This window comes from Haemaphysalis longicornis, unplaced genomic scaffold, assembly GCF_048455015.1.
Source record: "Haemaphysalis longicornis isolate Haplotype H1 unplaced genomic scaffold, Haemaphysalis longicornis Haplotype H1 scaffold_15, whole genome shotgun sequence".
Classification (NCBI taxonomy): Eukaryota; Metazoa; Arthropoda; class Arachnida; order Ixodida; family Ixodidae; genus Haemaphysalis; species Haemaphysalis longicornis.
The window spans coordinates 19,915,923-19,939,411 of record NW_027526257.1 but is presented as its reverse complement, the minus strand read 5'-3'; positions in this window follow the sequence as shown (position 1 = coordinate 19,939,411).

Genomic DNA, 23,489 nt, shown 5'->3' with positions numbered 1-23,489 from the left:
CATGCGTCAACGCTTGTGCTTCGTTTCTTGTCATTGTCGGCGTACCCAGTTAAATTTACGCTAACCACTTTAAAATCAAATATGGTTTAACAATCACAGATTCTGCATATCCTAATATTTTTTCTAGTTCTCTGAGCCTGAATAACACTCCCCTACATGCGTCAGCGCTTGTGCTTCGTTTCCTGTCATTCTCTGCGTACACAGTTAAATTTGCGCTAACCACTTATAAATCAAGTATGATCCAACGAGCTCAGATTCTGCCTCTTCTAATATTTCTTTCTAGTTCTCTGAGCCTGAATAACAATCCCCTACATGCGTCAGCACTTGTGCTTCGTTTCTTGTCATTGTCTGCGTACCCAGTTAAATTTACGCTAACCACTTATAAATCAAGTATGATCCAACTAGCTCCGATTCTGCATATTCTAATATTTCTTTTTAGTTCTCTGAGCCTGAATAAAACTCCCCTACAGGCGTCAGCGCTTGTGCTTCGTTTCTTGTCATTGTCTGCGTACCCAGTTAAATTTTCGCTAAGCACTTATAAATCAAGTATGATCCAACTAGCTCAGATTTTGCATATTCTAATATTTCTTTCTAGTTCTCTGAGACTGAATAACACTCCCCTACATGCGTCAGCACTTGTGCTTCGTTTCTTGTCATTGTTTGCGTACCCAGTTATATTTACGCTAACCACTTATAAATCAAGTATGATCGAACGAGCTCAGATTCTGCCTATTCTAATATTTCTTTCTAGTTCTCTGAGCCTGAATAACAATCCCCTACATGCGTCAGCACTTGTGCTTCGTTTCTTGTCATTGTCTGCGTACCCAGTTAAATTTACGCTAACCAATTATAAATCAAGTATGATCCAACTAGCTGAGATTCTGCATATTCTAATATTTCTTTCTAGTTCTCTGAGCCTGAATAAAACTCCCCTACAGGCGTCAGTGCTTGTGCTTCGTTTCTTGTCATTGTCTGCGTACCCAGTTAAATTTTCGCTAAGCACTTATAAATCAAGTATGATCCAACTAGCTCAGATTCTGCATATTCTAATATTTCTTTCTAGTTCTCTGATACTGAATAACACTCCCCTACATGCGTCAGCACTTGTGCTTCGTTTCTTGTCATTGTTTGCGTACCCAGTTCTATTTACGCTAACCACTTATAAATCAAGTATGATCCAACTAGCTCACATTCTGCCTATTCTAATATTTCTTTCTAGTTCTCTGAGCCTGAATAACACTCCGCTACATGCGTCAGCGCTTGTGCTTCGTTTCTTGTCATTGTCTGCGTACCCAGTTAAATTTACGCTAACTACTTATATTTCAAGTATGATCCAACTAGATCAATTCTGCCTATTTTAATATTTCTGTCTAGTTCTCTGAGCCTGACTAACACTCCCCTACATGCGTCAGCGCTTGTGCTTCGTTTCTTGTCATTGTCTGAGTACCCAGTTAAATTTACGCTAACCACTTATAAATCAAGTATGATCCAACTAGCGCAGATTCTGCATATACTAATATTTCTTTCTAGTTCTCTGAGACTGAATAACACTCCCCTACATGCGTCAGCGCTTGTGCTTCGTTTCTTGTCATTGTCCGCGTACACAGTTAAACTTAGGCTGACCAGTATATTCAAGAATGATCCAACTAGCTCAGATTCTGCATATTCTAATATTTTTTTCTAGTTCTCTGAGACTGAATAACACTCCCCTACATGCGTCAGCGCTTGTGCTTCGTTTCTTGTCATTGTCTGCGTACACAGCTAAACTTAGGCTGACCAGTATTATATTCAAGAATGATCCAACTAGCTCAGATTCTGCATATTCTAATATTTCTTTCTAGTTCTCTGAGCCTGGCTAACACTCCTCTACATGTGTCAGCGCTTGTGCTTCGTTCCTTGTTATTGTCGGTGTACACAGTTCAATTTACGCTAACCACTTATAAATCAAGTATGATCCAGCTAGCTCAGATTCTGCCTATTCTAATATTTCTTTCTAGTTCTCTGAGCCTGAATAACACTCCCCTACATGCGTCAACGCTTGTGCTTCGTTTCTTGTCATTGTCGGCGTACCCAGTTAAATTTACGCTAACCACTTTAAAATCAAATATGGTTTAACAATCTCAGATTCTGCATATTCTAATATTTTTTCTAGTTCTCTGAGCCTGAATAACACTCCCCTACATGCGTCAGCGCTTGTGCTTCGTTTCCTGTCATTCTCTGCGTACACAGTTAAATTTGCGCTAACCACTTATAAATCAAGTATGATCCAACGAGCTCAGATTCTGCCTCTTCTAATATTTCTTTCTAGTTTTCTGAGCCTGAATAACAATCCCCTACATGCGTCAGCACTTGTGCTTCGTTTCTTGTCATTGTCTGCGTACCCAGTTAAATTTACGCTAACCACTTATAAATCAAGTATGATCCAACTAGCTCAGATTCTGCATATTCTAATATTTCTTTCTAGTTCTCTGAGCCTGAATAAAACTCCCCTACAGGCGTCAGCGCTTGTGCTTCGTTTCTTGTCATTGTCTGCGTACCCAGTTAAATTTTCGCTAAGCACTTATAAATCAAGTATGATCCAACTAGCTCAGATTCTGCATATTCTAATATTTCTTTCTAGTTCTCTGAGACTGAATAACACTCCCCTACATGCGTCAGTGCTTGTGCTTCGTTTCTTGTCATTGTCTGCGTACCCAGTTAAATTTACGCTAACTACTTATATTTCAAGTATGATCCAACTAGATCAATTCTGCCTATTCTAATATTTCTGTCTACTTCTCTGAGCCTGACTAACACTCCCCTACATGCGTCAGCGCTTGTGCTTCGTTTCTTGTCATTGTCTGAGTACCCAGTTAAATTTAGGATAATCAATAATAAATCAAGTATGATCCAACTATCACAGATGCTGCCTATTATAATATTTCTTTCAAGTTCTCTGAGCCTGAATAACACTCCCCTACGTGCGTAAGCACTAGTGCTTCGTTTCTTGTCATTGTCTGAGTACCCAGGTAAATTCAGGATAATCAGTATTAAATCAAATAAGATTTAACTATCTCAGATTCTGCCTATTTTAATATTTCTTTCAAGTTCTCTGAGCCTGACTAATACTTCCCTACTAACCCCTCACTCCTTGTAACAGTTTGGATGTATTACATATGTTGAAAGTTAACCACTCAGTTTTTTATGTCTTTTATGCCAACCTGTTATAGCACAAAAACATTTGATTGCTTCTTTCCCCTCTTTATGGTATTTTTGGAGTTTTATTCTAATTAAACTTTTATTTTATGGACGGGAAAATCTGCCTGCGTTATCGGAGCAATTGCATCGAGCCATGTGCCGCACAGAGTCTGTACAATATTTTAATTATTGTGATAATGTTTTTATTTTTCTTTGACTATATTATTTTGCTGTTTTTAAGTATGTTGAAGATGGCTTAGTTGTTTTGAAGTAATCAATATCTGCGATGCATCTTGACATGGTAGAAAACACGTTCGAGCTGTTTATTTTCTATGAAACGTTCCGAGATTTCCTCCAAAAATCATGTCATGACAAAAAACTGCAGTTGTTAGACATTAGCATGGGAGTTTCACAGGACCTTGTTTGGTGAGTTTACAATCAACGTGATCTTAAAAAGGTGCTGCTGTTTTGAGTAGGAACATTATAATACAGTAAGCGAGATTGGTTAGCAATCTGTGGTATTGGTTTTACAGAAATAGTCCTCTTACTAGATGCACGATTCTTTCCATAGTCTCATTCGCATTTTAACTAGGCCGGCTTTTATGGTACAGTCGTCGTAATTCTAGCAACGACGTTGCTGAAAAAAGCGAAACGAGACAAGAAGTCAAAATAAATCTGCCGTCCAGGAAAAATAGATGCCATATCCTACTTGCGCAGACCGCATCACAAGATGGAAAGGGTCTCCGAGTGATCTAGGACAAGCTTAACGTTTTCTGCACCGTGTGGATTAGCATGCTTGCGCTAGCACATACCTTGTGAACGCAGGAAGATGGATCGTGAGAAAAACAGATCTCCACGTGGATGGGATGTCGATGTGTCATATAAGATACCGCCACATTGCGGAATCATGTACGTTGACCAAATGTCCCGTTGCATCAACGGGAGAGCCAGAAAACATAAATTAGTTACTAGAAATTAAGGTAGCCCATTTGCCTTCCTACAGTCTAGATAGGAGTTATGAGCCGGTGGTAAATAAAATCAAAATAAAGAGCAAACCGAAAAACAAGGATGCGAGGGACTCATCTGAAAAATGCTATAAGAGAAAGAGAGCACGTGATTCTGTGAGCAATACCTCGATTGCACTGCAAAGTAGCGGAATGAACCTTCGCGAAAACGTGTCATGAGCATCGTTATAATTGTCATCATCTGTATATGTGCTTTTCCCCTTTTTTATCGCCATCTAGATATTCGCATGCTTATAAGTACTTGCGTAGTATAATCTAGGTATTGGATGATAGTTCCTGTCCTACCTACATTCTGTAAACCGTCGGTCTATTTTTACGCGTCAAATGATGGTAACTATTCACGAATCACCCCAGCAGAAAGTTCTTTCACAACCAGTTTCATGCTGTGTCAAAGTTTGTATACTGTGCAGAAGTGAAGAAATGTTCGAAAGGTTGTAAAATAGGGCTAGCCTGGTATTCGAGTTTGTCATATATTATGCTTACCAAGGCAGGGTAAATGTCTCTTGATATTTGAGTGTACGTATTCGTGTTTACACCTTGTGTGTGTCTGGGTCTGAGTTCCTGAACGTACGTCGTGCGCAACCCTTGAACAGCCAAACCGGCGAACTTTCGAAAGGGCCGAAAACGCAAGGCCGATGCCCTATTTTTTGGGGACCTTGATGATCTTGTGGGACCGTCAGCCGAAGTACGGGGCAAAATAGAATTTTTTGCGGACGGCGAAAATTTTTGCCTCATTGACTTGTTTTACTTTCTCCTGAAACGTCCTGCTAGAGTAACAGCGACAGGACCTCGAAAACCGTCCCGGTGACGCCTGCTAATTTGACTATAGAAAGTATCCTGCATATTGCAACGGCAGCATTTCTGCAAAACAGAGTCAGGAGTAATCTGTGCAATGTCTCTTTATTGTATTTCGGAGCGCGTCGATTGTACCATCAACAAAAAGGTTTTGACAAACTCTCGGGTTAATGGCTTACAACTGCAGTTTGATGTCAACACGTGCTTTGTGGAGAATTCAGGGACCTTTCCGTGGGGGTTTGCCGGCACTAACCCCTTGAAGGGGAAGACGCCCTACCATGGCCATTCGTTATGTAGTGCAAATATGAATCTTATAGATCACGTGTAATCATCGGGAACGATCGTCACCATATCGAGTTTGCTGTTTTGCGAGAGCGTGCTCATCAGTTAATTCTTGGGTGGGACTTCCTTTCAACCGCTTCTGCGGTTTTAACCTGTCGCCAACCAGCCATTCGCATTCCCAACAAAGAGCCTTCCCCGGCACCGATCTCAGGACAGCAGCTCTTAACCTTGCGCACGGGCTATGTTTTACCACCCGGTGAGGAGCGAGTTCTTGTGGTGTCCTCGAGCAGCATTTTTGAAGGTGATGTATAGCGTCACCATCAAGCCGCTTGCTTTTCCAGTGATCGCTCTGTCCGCATGCCTGCTTCGTTTTTCCCAAGGATCTGCAGCTCTGTCCGCTCTGAACGCTACCCGATAGCCGATTTTACTACCTAAAGGCATGACCGTCGCTTCTGTGATTGATATAAAACCTGTCTCAGTCCTCTCCAGTGCTGTACCCACGTCGCGAAAGCGTGACAGTATCGCTGCAACTATCAGCCCAGACTTTACGTCAAAGCAAACGGAACAGCTGCTCACAATACTCGTGAAGCACGTTGCATCCTTTGATGAGAGTTCCATCACTCTCAAACGGGCGACTGTGGCTGCCCATCGAATTAAGGCGGAATTCGCAATGATTGTGCGCCGGCGACCATACCGCGTGTCGTCACACGAAAGGAAATTTATTGGGGACAGGTCACTGAAATGCACAAGCGCGACGTTATCCGCCCATCGTCGATTTCGTGGTCATCGCCGGTAGTGTTAGTCTAGAAGAAGGATGGGTCTGTTGGCTTTTGTATCGACTACCGGACTTTAAATAAAATCTCTCGGAAAGATGTTTATCTGATGCCTCGAATCGACGCCGCTCTGGATAGTCTCCAAGGAGCGGAATACTTCTCTAGCCTTTACTTAGGTTCGGTCTATTCGCAGATCCCGATGCACGTAGATAACAAAGAGAAGGCGGCCTTTGCCACCCCTTACAGACTTCTCGAGTTCAACGTGATGCCATTTGGGCTGTGTAATGCGCCTGCCATGTTTGAACGAATGATTGACGCCATACTTCGTGGTATCAAATGGAAAACATGTCTGTGCTAACGGGACGACATCGTTATTTTCTCAACTACATTTGACCAACACTTACAATGCCAGGACGAAGTACTCAGCTGTCTTTCAAACGCGGGACTGCAGATCAACACAAAGAAATGCACCTTCGCCAGCAAATCTATCAACGGATTAGGACACGTCGTAAGCAAGAACGGAATACCACCTGACCCACAGAAGATTTCGGCAGTTTTAAATTTTCCCCGTCCGCAAAACCAGAAAGACCTCCGCCATTTTCTCCTACTCGGAACATACTTCCGCAGATCTATACAAAATTTTCAAACAGTCACTTCGCCTCTACATAACCTTCTCCGTTTTGGCATCCCTTTCGTTTGGGCAGAAGATTGCGACAGCTCTTTTCAGGCGCTCAAAGACGCCTCACATCACGCCCTTGCTTTGCCATATTGACAGCACTCCTACGCTCCTGCACACAGACGCCAGTGGGAAAGGCATCGGGGCCGTCTTGCTGCAACTGTATGCTCAACAGAAGGAGGGGGTGTTCGCCTATGGCAGTCGTTCACTTACGGCGGCCGAACAAAACTTCAGCATTGCAATGCAGGAATGCCTCACCGTTGTTTGGGAAATCCAAAAATTCCGCCCTTACTTATGCGGACGGCGTATCACTGTCGTAACCGACCACTACGCGTTGTGCTGGCTGTCGACATTCAAGGAGCTTTACGGACGCCTTGGCCGTTCGGTACTTCGTCTACAGCAGTGCAGTTTTTCCGTTACATACTAGTTCGGCATGAAGCATTTCGATGCGGATGCACTTTCCCGTTGTCCGTTGTCCAAATCGCCAGCCCCTGCCTCCGCATCAACCCAGCGTGCTCTGACCATCGCACCCATTCCTCACGCTATGGATTGAGACATAGTCAATCTATCGGCCTCGCAACATGACGATAGTTACTGTCGTCGAATAATAGAGAGAATTGAAGGCTCCGCACGACCTCCAAACAGCCGCCTACGCCGACAGCTGAAGAACTGTAAAATTGTGAATGGAGCCCTCTGCCCAACACAGCCATTATCCCGCAGGCAGTAGATGGGTAACTGTTTTACTTCGGACGCTCAGGTCAGTGATCTTAGAGGCGTTCCGCGATGAAGCTTCGCCTGGATACCTTGCCTTCTACAAAACGTATGAGCGAATCCGTAGTCGTTTTTATTGGCCTGGGATGTCGACCAGCGTGTAAAATACATTTCAACTTTTGACAAATGCCAGCAGAGGAAACGTACTACGTCTTCCTCACCTGGTCTGCTACAACCAGCTCCCTGTCCACCTTCGCCGTTTGATACAGTGGGCATTGATCTGAGTGGGCCACTTCGGCGAACACCTGCCGGCTATGGCTGCATTGTGACGGTGGTCGATCATTTGATCCGGTACGCAGAAACATCACCTCTGTGATCAGGATGCTCTAAAAAAATTGCAGACTTTTTGCTGCAAAATATCATTCTGCGCCACAGTGCCCCTCGCATCCTTTTGACCGACCATGGCAGAGCCTTCCTATTGTGGCTAAAGTACTTCGAGCTGCCAATACAGTGCACAGAACTACCACAGGGTACCATCCTCAAACGAACGGCATCACCGAACGTTTTCATCGAACTCTGTCCGACATGCTGTCCATGTATATTAGGCCGGACCAGAGAAACTGTGCATGAAATTCTTCCGTTTGTAACATTAGCCTAAAAATCGGCCATATAGCCCACGACAGGCTACTCACCTTTCTTCCTGGTTTTTGGACGCTCCCCTTCCTTCATCATTGATACCAATTTCTTTGCTGCACAGGAGTCTTCTGCCGGTCCGTTTTCTGACGTGTTTATTTCCCACCTAAACCACTGTCTCCATCTGGCTCGCCTTCGCACTCAAGCCGCGCAGCAAGAACAGAAAGCTCCGTACAATTCCACTCACCAATCTGTTCACTTCCGCCCTTCAGAAGAAGTATTGTAAGGACCATGGGTACTCGATGAGGTAAGGCGTTTATTTTACGACTAAGCTGTCCCGGAACACCAGTACAGCACCCAACGATGATGATGATCAGTCTCGTCGAAGACGAAGTGTGCCTGGATGTGTTTGGTAATGGGGATAATGGATCAGTGAAATAAATGATTTTCTACGCTTCGGAGCTTAGCGCTCACACTTATTCCCCCCACCCATCAAGGCAGCCTCCCGGTCGCAATCACACGGAAGGACGACGATGGAACGGCTTGAGCCGAGACACGTGCACAATCCCGTTGCCATGGCATCAGCGGTCAGTAGGTGGAGTGACGGGGGTTGTGCTGACGTTGACCGGTGAGGTTTTCTCTAGAACAGTGTACGGTCCAAGGAAACAGTGAAGGAATTTTTCACAAAGTCCAGGAACCCGGAAAGGGGTCCATCACAAAACTTCATCGCCAGGTCGGAAATCAACAGTCCGATGAGATGCGTTGTAGCGCTCTGTCCTGTCCTGCTGACACTCAGTAGTGTGGTCACGGGCAAGCTGGCGGCAATACTTCATGCGAGAGATGAGCTGTTAAGTGCTTGGAGGAAAACGTGATACAGGGGCTGTAAAGAAACATGTGTCCAGTGGCCAGGACGGTTGGTGGCCGTATACGAATAAGAATTGGGAATAACTGGTGGTGCGTCGGGTAGCCGTATTGTAAGCGAATGTTACAAAAGAGAGTATGTGGTCCCAATTGCTGTGATCAGGTGCAATGTACATTGAAAGCATGTCAGAAAGCGTGCGATGAAATCTTTCTTTAAGTCCATTAGTTTGAGGGTGATATCCGGTCGTCAATTTGTCAACAGTTCGTAAGGCATGCAGGACTTCTGCAACGATGTTCGAGAGAAACGTTCTCCCCCGCTCACTTAGCAGGACACGAGGGGCGCCATGCTGCAAGACGATGCGGTGCAAAAAGAAGCTAGTGACCTCTTCGGCACATCCAGTACGCAAGGTAGCCGTTTCAGAATAGCGTGTCAGATGGTCCACAGCTGTGGCAATCCAGTGGTAACCCGTAAGAGTTCTAGGTAGCGGCCCGTACAAATCAATTCCAACAACCTCAAAAGGCTCAGCGGGGCACGAGATATGTTGTAGCTGTCCAGCCGGAGGTGATGTAGGGCGCTTGTGACGCTGGCAGAAGGTACAGGACGCGACGTACTGGGATACGCTTGGGGACATGCCAGGCCAAAAGAAACGGGCTCGGATGTGTTCATACGGTTTCTGATATCCGAGGTGGCCAGCGGTGGCATCGTCATAAAAGGCCTCCAAATTTTATGCTGCAGTGCCCGAGGTACAACGAGAACCCACTTTTCTGCAGTAGGATGGTAATTTTGATGATGCAACACGCCATCAACAACCGAAATGTTGTTTGCTAGCTGCGCAAGCGACTCTTTGGAGGCTGTGTTCAACCGCTCAGTCGGTCGACTATGGCTTGACAATAGTTGTCTTCTTGTTGGAGCTTTTCACGCTCAAAGCGTTCACCGACCGCAATGAAGCTGACAGGCGCCAGAGGCAATGCCTTTGCAGGCGGCGTTACGCAAGCAGTATGTGAAAGCGATAGCGGACAGCGCGATAGCGCGTCTGCATCGAGGTGTTTCTCTCCCAACTTGCATGTGACAGAGAAGTCGTATTCTTGTAAACGAAGAATCCACCCTCCAAGGCGTGCAGTAAGGTTTTTAAAGTCGATAACTAGCACAGTGCGTGATGATCGGTTACAACAGTGAAATAGCGGCCGTATAAATATGGCCGAATTTTCTGGACATCCTAAACGACGGCAAGGCATTCTTGTTCTGTGATGCTGTAGTTTTTTTCGGCGGGCGTGAGCGAGCGACTGGCATAAGCAACAGGCCCTTCTCTTGATTGGTTATGCCGTTGGAGAAGAACGGTGCCAATGCCGGTCCCACTGGCGTCGGTATGGAGAAGTGCGGGTCTTGTCTCATCGAAGTGGCACAACACTGGGCGACAAGTAAGCGCACCTTTAGGACAGTCGTCGGACCAGGGGAAGGGAACGTCGGATTGCAGAAGCCTGTTGAGAGGTGTAGCAAGGGCGGCAAAACCGGGAATAAAACGGAAAAAGTAAGAGGCAAGGCCAAAGAAACTGAGGAGGGCTTTTTGTTGTAGTGGTCGAGGAAAATTGAGCACAGCTGTTATTTTGTCCGGGTCTGGTTGGATGCCTTCTTTGCTGACAACATGACCGAGGACTTTGATTGTTTTGGTGGCAAAACGGCATTTCTTTGTGTTGAGCTCAAGTCCAGCATTTGCTAAACATGTAAGTACTTCGTTCAAGTGCATCAAGATGTTGAGGGGAAGTTGATGAGAAGATCACATCATCCAAATAACATGAACATGTCCTCCATTTGAGTCCACGCAGGACTGTATTTATGAGACGCTCAAAAGTAGCATGGGCTTTACATAATCCACAAGGCATAACATTGAATTCATAAAGTCCGTCGGGGCGGAAAACGCGGTTTTCTCTTTGTCAGATTCATGCATCGGGATTTGCAAAAAGCCGGATCGGAGGTCAATGCTCGAGAAATATGCCCTACCTTGTAAACAGACCAAAGCGTCATCTATTCGGGGCATGGGTTTTACATTTTTTCGGGTAATTTTGTTTATAGCACGATAATCAACGCAGAAACGCACTCATCCGTCGTTTTTACGAACCAAAATGACGGGCGACAACCACGGGTTAACAGAAGGGCGAATGATCTTGCGTTCAAGCATGTCCGAAACGTGGTCCTCGATGGTCTTTCGTTCAGACGAAGATACACGATACGGACGGCGGCGGGTGATACGAGAGCCATCCGTGTCAATGCGGTGTGCTTTGCAGAAGTCTTCCCCAGCTTCGACGGAGAGAAGTCGAAACAAGCTGCGTGTTTTTCAAGCAAAGCAAGAAGGGACTCTGCCTCTTTAGGGCTAAGGTTAGAGCTAGTGGTTGCGACAAGAGCGGCCAATGACGATGCAGGATCCCAAAGGCGCTGGCCTGCTGACAACGAGTAAATGGGCATAACAGACATGACCTGGCTGTCAGAAGCAGCAGTAGCAAAGCGCCACCTTTGGGCAGCAAGATCGGCTCTGAACTGACGTTCGTTGCAGCAAGTACCCCTGACCCATTCGAAAACCGAACGAGGCAGGTGGGAATGACGACTCCTTTAGGAAGGAAGGACCCTGCAGGAACGGCTAAAATTTCACCATCTTGAATCCTATCTGAGCACGTTGTCATTAGTGTTTTTTGCTCAGGGAGCAAAACTTGATCATCTTGTGCCACCAACCGAGGCGGCTCCTCATCATCAACGCTCGAGAAATGTGTATCCTTGAGTTGGACAGCCGGTAAATTGCAGGAAATGACAGCTGACGCCGAAGATAGAAAGTCCCACCCTAAAATAAATTGGTGTGCACAAGGAGTAAGCACCGCACAGGGAATGTGATGATGGCTTCCATCTATGAATACTCGAACTGTACACAGCGCTTAGGGTTGCAGTACGACTCCGTTAGCTTTGCACAGTAAAGGACCATGTAAGGAGTTTTAACGTTACGGAGACGCGAACACAAATCTGCACGAATAACCGAAACGCTTGCCCTAGTATTTACCAGAGCATTAACAAAAATTCCTTCCACTAGCATAGATAAAAACTTTGATGGTCGTTGAGGAGGACTTCAGCATTTTCCGAGCGACGCAGTTTCACCCCCGAAAATTGCATGCGCTAGTTTTCCGAGCGGTTGTCGGGAACATGGGAAGCCTGGTGAAGAGGATACACGGACCGTCGATACGGTGAGGGTGATCGGCAGCGGGAAGGACGACTGGTCTGAGGCGGTTCAAACGAGGGGGGGGTGCCGATGAGCGTCGCGGGGTTGAAACATAGACACGACGTTGTGAACCGTAAGGATAACCTAAATCTCGTTCAAATGGTGCGTACCCTCTTTGTTCATCTTGCATACGGCGTCGTCAGAAGCGGGGTATGTGGCGCCGGATCCCGCAGTAATAGCAGACGGGTCGGTCGCTCGGGAAAGCCTGGCGAGGGGTTCCCATGTTGGTGCAGTACCCCCGTGGAACGGTCGCTTCGGAGATCGCTATTAAATGTGCGGGTGCGAACGGGGCGTCTTGAGGTAGGGGCGGTCGCGATACCATCACCGAGTAGGACGGGGTGGGAGTTGTAGTAATGGGGGGGGGGTGGCGTCCGCATCACACCCGTCATGGATGCCAGCTCCTCCTTCATGAGGTCACGCAACTGGAGCGCTTCCGAGCGAAAGGAATCGCGTGGAGGAGACGGTGGGTCATTGAACTGGAGCTCTTCGCGGATGATTTAACGTCTGAGGGCGCGTAGGTCCACGTCACCCTGTGGTTGCATAGCAAGACCATTTCGTTGCAGACGGACGGCCTGCAGTTCGTTAAGGCGCTGACATGTCCGGATATCGCTGATGGTCGAAGGATTTTCAATTACAAGGGCGTTGAAGGCAAAATGTGCTATGCCCTTCAGGACATGGGGAACCTTGTCGGCCTCCGGCATGCTTGAATCCACACGGCGACATAGAGCGAGAACGTCCTCTATGTAAGACGCATACGTCTCCTCAGGCCCGTGAAGGCGACTGGCCAGCTTCCTTTTCGCCATGTCTGACCGAGCGGTTGGCCTACCGAATATCTGGCGGAGCTCTTGACAAAAGGTGCCCAGTCGGCGGCCCGGTGGTTGTTGTTCAGAAACCATGTTTGTGCCACCTTGTCCAAGGATAACCCAACGTTCTGTAGCTTCGCCACGTCATCCCAACGGTTAAACGCACTGACTCGAGTAAACTAATCCAGCCAGTCTTCAACGTCTTCATGGTAGAGCCCGGCGAAATGAGGAGGATCGCGCTGGCAGCTGGTGATAGCAAATGCCGGAGGCGCCGCAGGGGAGGTGCCAGCGGGACTGCTACTGGCCTCACGCTCCATCGCATGTACATGCAATCGCCCATCTGAACGGAGCTCCAGGGGTCTGCTTGGAAGGCGTTGAGGACGGGATCAAGCGCAACCTCCACCACTTGTAAGGGCCTTGGGTACTCGCAGAGGTAAGGCGTTTATTTTACGACTAAGCCGTCTCGGAACACCGGTCCAGCAACCAACGATGATGATGATCAGTCTCGTAGAAGACGAAGCGTTCCTCGATGTGTTTGGTGATGGGGATAATGGAGCAGTGAAATAAATGATTTTCTACGCTTCGGAGCTTGGCGCTCACAGTATACCTTTGACGCCCGTACGCTCCCCCGGAATATGCGAGAAGTTTTTGCATCGATACCTTGGTTCGTACTATGTGCTGGAGCTGTCATCTCCTGTGAATTATCGGGTGTCTCCGACAGCTGCTTCCACTGACCGGCTGGACGCAGCTGCTTCCACTGAACTGAAATCGCTCACGTCTCACGCATAAAACGATACTACCAACGCACACCGTACTCACTGCGACCAGGAGGTCACTTCCAGTCGAGGGGGGAGATAGTGTGGGCGTGTGTGAGTGCTTTCAATAATATTAAGCACTTGCTTTGCTGTAGAACACTTTATTATGCTGTGACTAATCGCCGTCAGTTACTAGGGACCATCTCGAATCTGTGAATACCAATTATAATCATCATCTGTAGATAATCATCGTCATGAGTGGCTTGTTCTGTCGAGTCACCGAAGGGCGGAATAAAACCCAGACTTCTGGTACTGCTGCCGACTTGTGTGGGGTCTTCAGTCGCCCTAAAATATTTTTAATGCTGAGTGGGTTTGGTGTTCGCATATTTATCCAAGCTATATACCCACTATTTTTATGCCATTTCTCCCATTTGGCGTTCTGCCATTACCACCCAACAGAAATAATTATCATAGTCCCCTCAGTAGAATGCTTCTACAGGTTTTTAAACAAGCTGCTTTGAACACAGGTAAAGTCTTTATAAAATTCTCATTGTTTTTTGTTAGATTCAGGCCGAATCAGTCCTTCAAAAATTACTTGAATTAGGATTTTTCTTTTACCCATTGATTGACCTTAAATCCAGCGCCTCTACTAAGAGTCACTCTTTCTTAAATTCGGAAGCGAAGCGTGAGATATACGGTGCCTGTCGGATGCATGCGCTCAAGAAGTGGCGTACTTCTCGCTCTCGTGAATGGCGCATCATTGTATAGAGTTGGAAACCTCTTCTTGTATGAACTGATTTCGCACAAGATGAAATGCTCGGTAAGACATTGTTTATTCTGTGTCACTCGAGTGCTACTAAAATGACGCTTCCAAGGCTTTGTAGCTGTCACAAAGTCTACGTACCGGGCATGACGATAAAATTAAAATAAAAAAATGAGAAAGTGAGGTTTTGGTGCATAATGCGAACAACAAATGTTGAACTGCACAAACGGTTCCCAGAGCATCATGAGCTAAACACCAAGACAACAATGGCCATCGTGTTACCAATGAAGCATCGTAAAAAAGTCCTGGCTGTTTTGAGAATGTTTACTCATCAGCTGCGTGCTCGTTCTCTATTTTTCTTCATTTTTCACGCACATATTAAGGCCTAATGCTTAAGGGCGCAACACCCGAAGTTAATCACGCGAATGTGGAAAATGTAGTGCACAGAACTCACCAGGATGAAGCTACTCAAGAACGCTAGAAAAAGTTTTTAAATTCATAAAATACTTAGGCGATTTTACCTTAGGGATTTGTAGATTGTCGAACTGGTTTATAAGGTATGAATCAAAGAGGCCGATACTAGACTGGTGTGCAGTGCGCGGCCATCCAATTAGGATGTCTACTATAATACCTGTATACAACAATGGTGGATGTACGCTGCACTAGAAGCAATGAGAAATTAAATGAAGAATTTTCTCAGTAACTTTACGGTTTGCCAGCCGTATATTGTTTACATGTTGGTGATATATGGAGGGCAAGCTATACACGCCACCCTGTATGTAGCGTGTGACGAAGGGCAGCATGAACGAAAACCGTCCAACAACAGGACACCCCAATCCAAAACAAAAGAACACGTCCCCCCGTTTTCCTGACAGTGACATTGCGGCCAATCTTTTAAAACGTTTATGCACCTGAGACAGTGCGTGGCAACGTATATGTACTCAACGTGATAACCGTGGTCATGTTTAATGTTTTAAGATAGCGACCTTAAACGTTCAACATTTTCTAAAAATTTGCGATAATAACACAATGAGTGGATCTATCGTACTTTTCAGACATTATTCATCATAGAATCCAGCCAGACGCAAACTGCGCCGCACATGTAATCATAACACGGGCCATGATATGTGCAGTAGTTCACGCATCCGTACGTTCTAGTTCCCAATTACGCGAGTGTACCAGCGGTCTGCCTACCGAATGCGGACACGAAGCGAAATCCGAAATATGACACTCCCATTACACTATTTGTAGTTTCGTCTCAACATGAGAAACCCAGTGTAAGTAATCGATATTTACACCAGGTTAAGCACTCAATCGAATCCAATGTTGCTCTAATAAAACATTTTTTGCACCACAGCAATACGTACGTCCAACTGGCGACAATATAAACTCGAGTATCACAATTAAAACAGCTTTTGGTCGGCTTCCAGCCAAAAAAAGGTCAAGCTCGTGTAATTAGCGGTGTTTTTGCAGTGCCGCCTTCCCGGCGGCCCAAAGCGGCCTCAGAACCGCACTGCCGGTGAAGGCCAAACCAAATTACTGCGATGGATGTCAAGATTTTATTGTCTTCCCCGCGCTAGCTCGACCTGAATCTCCATAGTTTGTTAAGGAGTAATGTATTCCCGCCGAAATGCTTCGTGCTCACGGATGCGACGGATGCATCCGCCAGGCTGATGCTGGCATAGCGAGGTGTGTGTGCAATTTGTTGTGCATTACCCATCCTGTCACTGCTAGTAATATGTCCCGGAACAAATATGGCCGCGCTACAGATAACGCTGAAAATACGGACGAGGCATAGCTACCGCCCAATAAATGCTCTGGTTTTGGAGACAGTTGGTGCCGGGGATATTAGCTCCGACACACTACGCGAGACCATTTGTGCAGTAGGGAACACGGAGCTTTAAAAACTTTTTCTAGCGGCGCCACTATCGCTAGTAGCCTTCCTGACAGACGTGATCCGCGAAAAAGTTCAACACGCTTTGGGGACTTCTGCGTCGTCCGAAGAACCCCATGAGCCCGAAGGAATGATCTACTCCGCAGCTGCTCGTTGACAGCGTCCTGCGCCAACCCGCCTTCTAGAAGTCCTGCCGTACCGCCTTTCATTGTCGCCCGCCTGACCACCTGCATCCCAAAATCAAAAATGATCATCCGCTGTGGAACATTTATGTTGAGACTGAGCACTTCTATCTTCGTTGTCCCTACAAGAGAATGGGTTTGCGACGGTTCTCCACTGTCGCACCACCAGCCCGACCCGACCAGCGCCCATCTGAAATGAAAAAATACTTTTCCAACACCAAACATTAACCAGCCCGTTTCAACAGTTGGCCCTCGCCCTAACCATTCCCTTCAACGAACCGCCGTACCTATGACGACTTCGCAAGTGGTAGGCCCCACGCTACGCTAGGGAAACTAAAAGCAGCAACTTGTGTAGGTGAAGTTGCACAATGGCAGAAAAACAAAAACCCTCCAACGATGCAACGATTCACCGAGGACAATGATCTACTACTTGGCGTCAGGCCAACAACCCGATCTAACCATGATATGACTCCCGAACACGACCAGAGCAACACGGACTCACGTGTAATCTACATAAACAATATTGCCAATGAGAAGTCGTCGATGACGCATAGTGCCCAACCATCAACACACACAAGCCGAGATACCATGGCCAGAATCACCCAGACTTGAGGAAGGGAACTTCCAACGTCCGCGTGTCCATCGACGGAATTATGTAGTCGCCCTCATAGGCACTGGAGCCGACTACTCAGTAACAAGTGGACCATTCCCGTGGAATCTGAAGAAAGTTAAGACCAGAAGGGACGTTCTTCACATACGCACGGAAGGAGGCCACTTTATAACGCAAACTGGATCACGCGTGACCGTTGATGGCACCACGTACTCTGCCGTGTTCGTTATTTTGCGTCACTGATCCTGCGACATAATTCTTGGAATTAACTCATTGACTTACAACAGTGCAATAATATTCTGCAGAACAAGTCGATAACTTTTTCCTCCAATCACTCATGACGCCGGAACTGCAACACCGTGCTCCTGTACTGATCGCCGGTGATTATATCAGCCATCCACCCTGCGCAAGCTTGATGATCAACGTGACTGTGAAGAGACGTCTCCTAACGTCGAATATAAAAAAGATAGTGACCACAGTTTGCTTCTCGACCGTAGCGTCTCCGTCGCAACGGGCCCTGCGCGTTTTGGCCAACGCCAATCCCACGTTTTAGTCACTAATTTTTCCCAGGGGTACCAGCCTTTAAAGAAAGAACGTTGCTTCTTGCGTTTACTTGAAGAAACGCAAGAAGCCAGTGATGCGATTAATGTCGCCGACTTTGAAAGCGCAACCAAATACACCTTCAAGGTTCCGCATCCTTTCGACGTGACACCGGCGCAACTGCAAGAAGAACGGAACATTTTTTTGTTTTTCCTGCGTCGCTACGCCGAGTGTTTTTCGTCGAACAGAAAATCACCTCAGACACCTCTGGCGAAGCATCCAATTATATAGATTGAGATGGAATAAAGATAGAATATTCCAGATGGTATTGTAGTCTGGGACTGCATATATAAAACACATCTGTTGCCTATTCTCCGGTTACAAAAACGAGCACTTCGAGTTGTTTTACGTTGTACAAATAATAAAACAGTGAATATGTTTGATTTTTTGATGTACCTAATGTTTATAATTTAGTGACGTATAACATAGCGCAACTCATGTTCCAAATTCTTAAAAACAATATAAATATAGGCACATATTGCTTGCAAGCTTCTCATCAAAACAGTGATCCGAAATCACACGTGTTCTTTTGCCAAACATTCATACCAATTATAGAAGAAACACACCAGAATTCACAGGAGCAACTTGCTGGAAAATTTTCAACGCCGAAACTCAAAACTTTACTTTTTTATATTGTTTAAAATCGTTTCAAGCAACATCTTATCTCTGAAAATTGCATGCGATAGCGGATTTTTGTTCCTCAATTTTATCATTTTTTGTTGCTGCAAATGCCAGTACCAACTTGTTTTAAAAGTGTAGCATTATTTGGTTGGGGCCCTTAGACAACATTGTTGAGTCCCTGTGTATATTGTATGTACATTACTTTTAGTTCAAATAAATAACCCTCTAACCTCAGCCTACCTGACAGTCAACGTAACACGTCTCTTCACATGAGCGGGAGCCATCCGAACTCAACTTGACGACATGCTCAGCAATGACATTATACCTCCGTCTAAAAGCCCCAGGCATGCCCCGGTCGTACTCTTTAAGGAGAAAGACAGCACATTAGGGTTCTGTGTTCATTACTGGCGACAGGACAAAATTACGAAAGGGACGGGTATCGCTGCCACGAATGAACAATGCTTTCGACCACGTGGTTCGCGTTAAACATTACTACGGACGGTGATATACTTTTTTTGTTTCTTTGGACAGCCTTTTATATTAGCATCGGGTTGAAGCACTCTTAAGGAATGGGTAATCTTACAAATCTTGCCTTGGTCGTCGCACTGGTGGTCGAATCTTGCGTCCCGTCGTTTGCGTTTTTTTTCTTAGTCTAACAATGTACCAACTGGCCCGTCAGCATACCCTTCTGGAATCTTGCATTGGGTTTGTTTGTTTATGATTTGTTATTTAGGCCCACCTGCGCCGGTCTGTTTTATCTGTGCGAAAAGTTGGGCGCTTGTTCTATTCTTTATATTTAGGAAGCATGTGTTATCTGGTTTGATAAGGAGAGCATTTTAAGCTAACGTCAACAGCCCAGAATAATCGTCTTTGATCTACAGTGCCCTGGATGTAATTCGACGGTATGAAAAACGCTCGCGCCCAGGTGTATATTTCTGCATAGCCGACGGCACGGTATTCGAGTTCCCGAGGCTGGCATGCGCAAGCCACATTGTTTACTGCTGCTTGGCAGCCTGGGAATTCTTTGATTTATTAGGGGAGCACAAGATCGCTATAATAAACTTGTTTTCCTTGAAGAGAACTGTGTCGTCTTTGGCCTCGTTACAATACGTTTAGGTTGTTCCGCAGGTGAAGCTAATTGCTGGAAATGATGACACCGCCATGCCCGTGCTACACTAGCTTGTGGCGGATGCTGGTGGTTACGCAGAGACCGTCCTCCCAGGAACCTGCAGATCGTCTCGCTGTTTTTTTATGGAGATGTACCTCAGCCCCACCAAGCACCTCTGCTTTTAACAATTTGAAAGGTTTGTATATACCATTCAGAGCACGTGGAAAACTGCGAAGAAGTAAGACATTCTATGTAGGGGCAGTTTCTCATTTTATGAGAATGAAAATTTGATTTTGCGCTATGGCCTGTAAATATAACATGTGTGGCCCATTGATATTCACATTGATAGCAATTCTACCACATACAATAGTGCAACGACTGCGGCAGCGCTGCAGAGCCTCAACGTGACCCTCCCACCTTACCGTTACAGATATTCCAGCGCAATTCATACGGGGAAACGACCAAGGTTAGGGACACGCGACACGCGAAAGTCTGATTGCGAAAGCAACCGTAAGCAGCAGCAGTCGCCAGGGGCAGCTGCCACAAAGCCTGTGGCATCACTGATTGCTACTCACTTGGAAGCGACTGAGGCAGCTGTGCGCCGCCCCAACGTGATCCTCCCACCTTACTGTTGCAGGTTTGCTGCATTTCTGTGTTATAACAATTACTCTAAAGTGAACCTTGCACTGCCGTTGCAGTTGCTGCCAATAGTGTCTGTAGGTTTGTATTGGCTTGCGCGCATGAAGTTATGGATACCTTGGCGGAGTTTTCTAATGCAATAATAAGAAGTGCAAGAGTTTGCAGGTATTTCTGCCTACCGAGGGGGGTTCAGGCAACAGCCTCGTCAAAACATTACAGCACAGAACATTGCGAAAGAAACAAGGGGCTTTACTGCAGCAGTGGAAACGAAATATAAATGGCACAGAAGATACAATCAATAACGCACATGACCAAAGAACTTCAAGGTCCGGAGGCGTACGCACGACGGGACGGACGTCTGACCGCTTGCTGACGTGCGGGCTCCTTCGAAAGTGGCTGGCGGCGGTAGCTTATCTCTTCCGGCTCGCGGCACTACCGGCCGGCGACTCCCCCCCCGTAACAAGCACCGCTGCCCTTATCTAGCGTTCCCAAAACGTGCGACGCCCCCCTCCATCGCACAGTCTTTCCGCCGTGTGTTCACAGATGGCAGGAGAGGTGGCGCGCGTCCGTTTGAACCGAACAACGTGAGCGCTCACAGGGGAGAATCCCCACACTTTCCCCCCTTTGAAAGAGAAAAAAAAATCTTGGCTTCTTCCCACATGGAAAAAAAGTACAAGAAAGAGAAGAAAAAAAATATCCGAGACTCTTGTTTACACACAGTCTCTGGAGTCCAGGATTGCGTCCATTGCTTGGCGCCGCTGGTGTGGGCGCAACCGCCATAACATTGCCAAGGCATCTCCGAGGGCGTCCTGGTTGTTCTTACCCTCCGGGCGGTTGGCGCGCAAGGCTCTTGAACGCTCTTTGTGGAGAGCCCCGGCACGGTGATGGCGCCAGCTGATTTCAGGCGCTTGGCACACTTCGCACAGTGCGGCCAGTTCTTCCTGGGTGTATACCGGCTGTGGTTCTACAGGGTGACGTTGTGCGATTGTGAGCCCCTGAAAGGGTGCCGGGACGGAGGTGCGCGGAGTGCCGACGAGTACTTGAGGCTGGTATGACCACTCCAGACGAGAGTACCAGCCAACAGGCTGGCCGGAAGGTGACAGCACCGTCCACGTGGCCACCTCTTCCGTAGGACGTGCCGGACTGTACGGTGGCGGGAACGGTCGGCGCTGTGAACCCTGGGGCGGAACCGAGCGTTCGGGTTGCCGACGGTGGTAGGGGTGGGCCCGACTGCTGTCTCGGGACATCTTTTGCCGGCAAAAACAATAAACACAAATTAGCAACTAGTTAGTGACGCGTGCGCAGATTGTATTGTGGTGACGGGGAATACTGATGTGGCACGCGCTGCCCGCGGCAGTCTTCTCGCTGATCCCCGTGGGCTGCATCCTCCCGTGAAAAATACCGCTTTAGTTCTGACACGTGCACCGGACCGTACGATTCACCTGTGGAAGAGTTCTTCACACATGCGACAGGTTAGACTTACTGACAACGCTGTACGGGCCATCCCACCTGTGTGCAAGTAAGGCGGTGAAGCCCTTCGACGCATCACTAAGGGGATGCGTTCGCTTCAACACAAGATCACCCACAGAAAATTGTACATCCCGTCGGCGCTTGTCGTACTGGGACGTCTGGTCGAGTCGGGAGATGTCGAGATGTTCGCGAGCCTCCCGGACGGAATCTGTCAGCCGCTTGCGGAGGTCAGCCGCGAATGTGGCGGGGGATTTATCGGTGCGATTCTGCGTGGGCTGGAGCGAGCTGTCGAGAGGAAACTGGAGGTCTCTGCCGAAATTCAGTGGCGCTGCAGTGAAACGGTTTGATCTGTTAATCATTGTCCTTGTTGCGAAGCCCATTTCGGGAAGCCTATTGTCCCAGTCCTTGTGACGGCCAGTGTGAGCAATGAGCATCGACTTAAGGTTTCGGTTGACCCGTTCTGTAATGTTCGCTTGCGGGTGGTAGGCCGAGGTGCGCCTGTGGCGCATTCCCAAGACGTGGCAAGAATGTCGGAAAACCTTGCTAGTGAAATACGTCGCGTTGTTCATGATTAACTGCGAGGGAAAACCAAACCTCGTGAACACCTTTTGAGAGGTTAGTTTTGCAAAGGAAACAACTCGACTCACTTTGAGAAGTGGTCTGTAATTACCAACCAGAACTGGTTGCCCCGAGGACTTCGAGGAAACGGCCCCATCACGTCACATGCAACGATTTCCCACGGCGAGGTGCTGTGGACGGACGTCATTGTTCCAAGCGGCAGGCCTCCACGTGGTTTTGTTTTCTGGCATATGGGGCAGGAGCGAGCATACCGAAGTACATCTTCTCGCATTCCCGGCCATGTTGCCGTGCGGCATAACTTTTCATAGGTTTTTTGTCCAGACGAGTGGCCCGCCAGAGCGGAGTCATGGTAATAGCCGATGAACAACTTACGCAATTTGCGGGGAACGACAACTCTGAAAGGAGTTTGTGTTGAGTCGTCATCTGCCTGGGGGATGTATCGCAGCAGCATACCGTGATTTCCAAGCAAGTTGCTGTCCACCTCGTTGTCCTGGGGAGTTTGTGGAGAGTGTGTTTTAGAGAGCTTGTCGATGACTTTGTGACATAGACCATTGCTCCGCTGTGCCGCAACCAAGTCCTGCTGGCTCACCAACGATCCCTACCGGTCGTCCGTCGGGGCCTGCACTGCTGCGAACACCATACTTTCTTCGTTTTCTACCTGTATATCAGTAGAAAGGGGAGCGCGTGACAGCGCGTCTGCAACTGTAATAGTGGTGCATTTCTGATATTCGATAGAGTAGTCATAACGCTGCAGCGCGAGTGCCCTACGAGCGAGTCGTTCTGCTGGGTTTTGAAGCCTCTGAAGCCAGCAGAGAGCTTGGTGGTCAGTCTGAATGGTGAAGCAAGCTCCGTCTAGAAACATGTCAAATTTTTTCAATGCGTACACAATCGCTAGGCATTTCTTTTCGGTGACGGAATGATTCCGTTCGGCTGGCGTCAGCGTGTGACTGGCGAAAGCCACTGGCCTCAACACTTGATCCCACTCTTGTAGAAGTACCGCCCCCAAACCGAAATCACTGGCGTCTGTTTGTGCCACAAACGGCTTGTTTAAGTCAGGGAGTTGCAAAGACGCATTTTCTGCTAATGCCGTCAGCAAGGTTTGGAAAGCGGTCTGTTGTTCGGACGCCCAACTCCACTTCTTGCCTTTGCGAAGTAGGTCATTAAGAGGTACACAGATGCTCGTGCACTGGGGAATGAACTGGCGATAAAACGGAATCATGCCAAGAAACCGTTGCAAGCTTTTGACGTCGCCCGGCGGCGGGTATTGGAGTA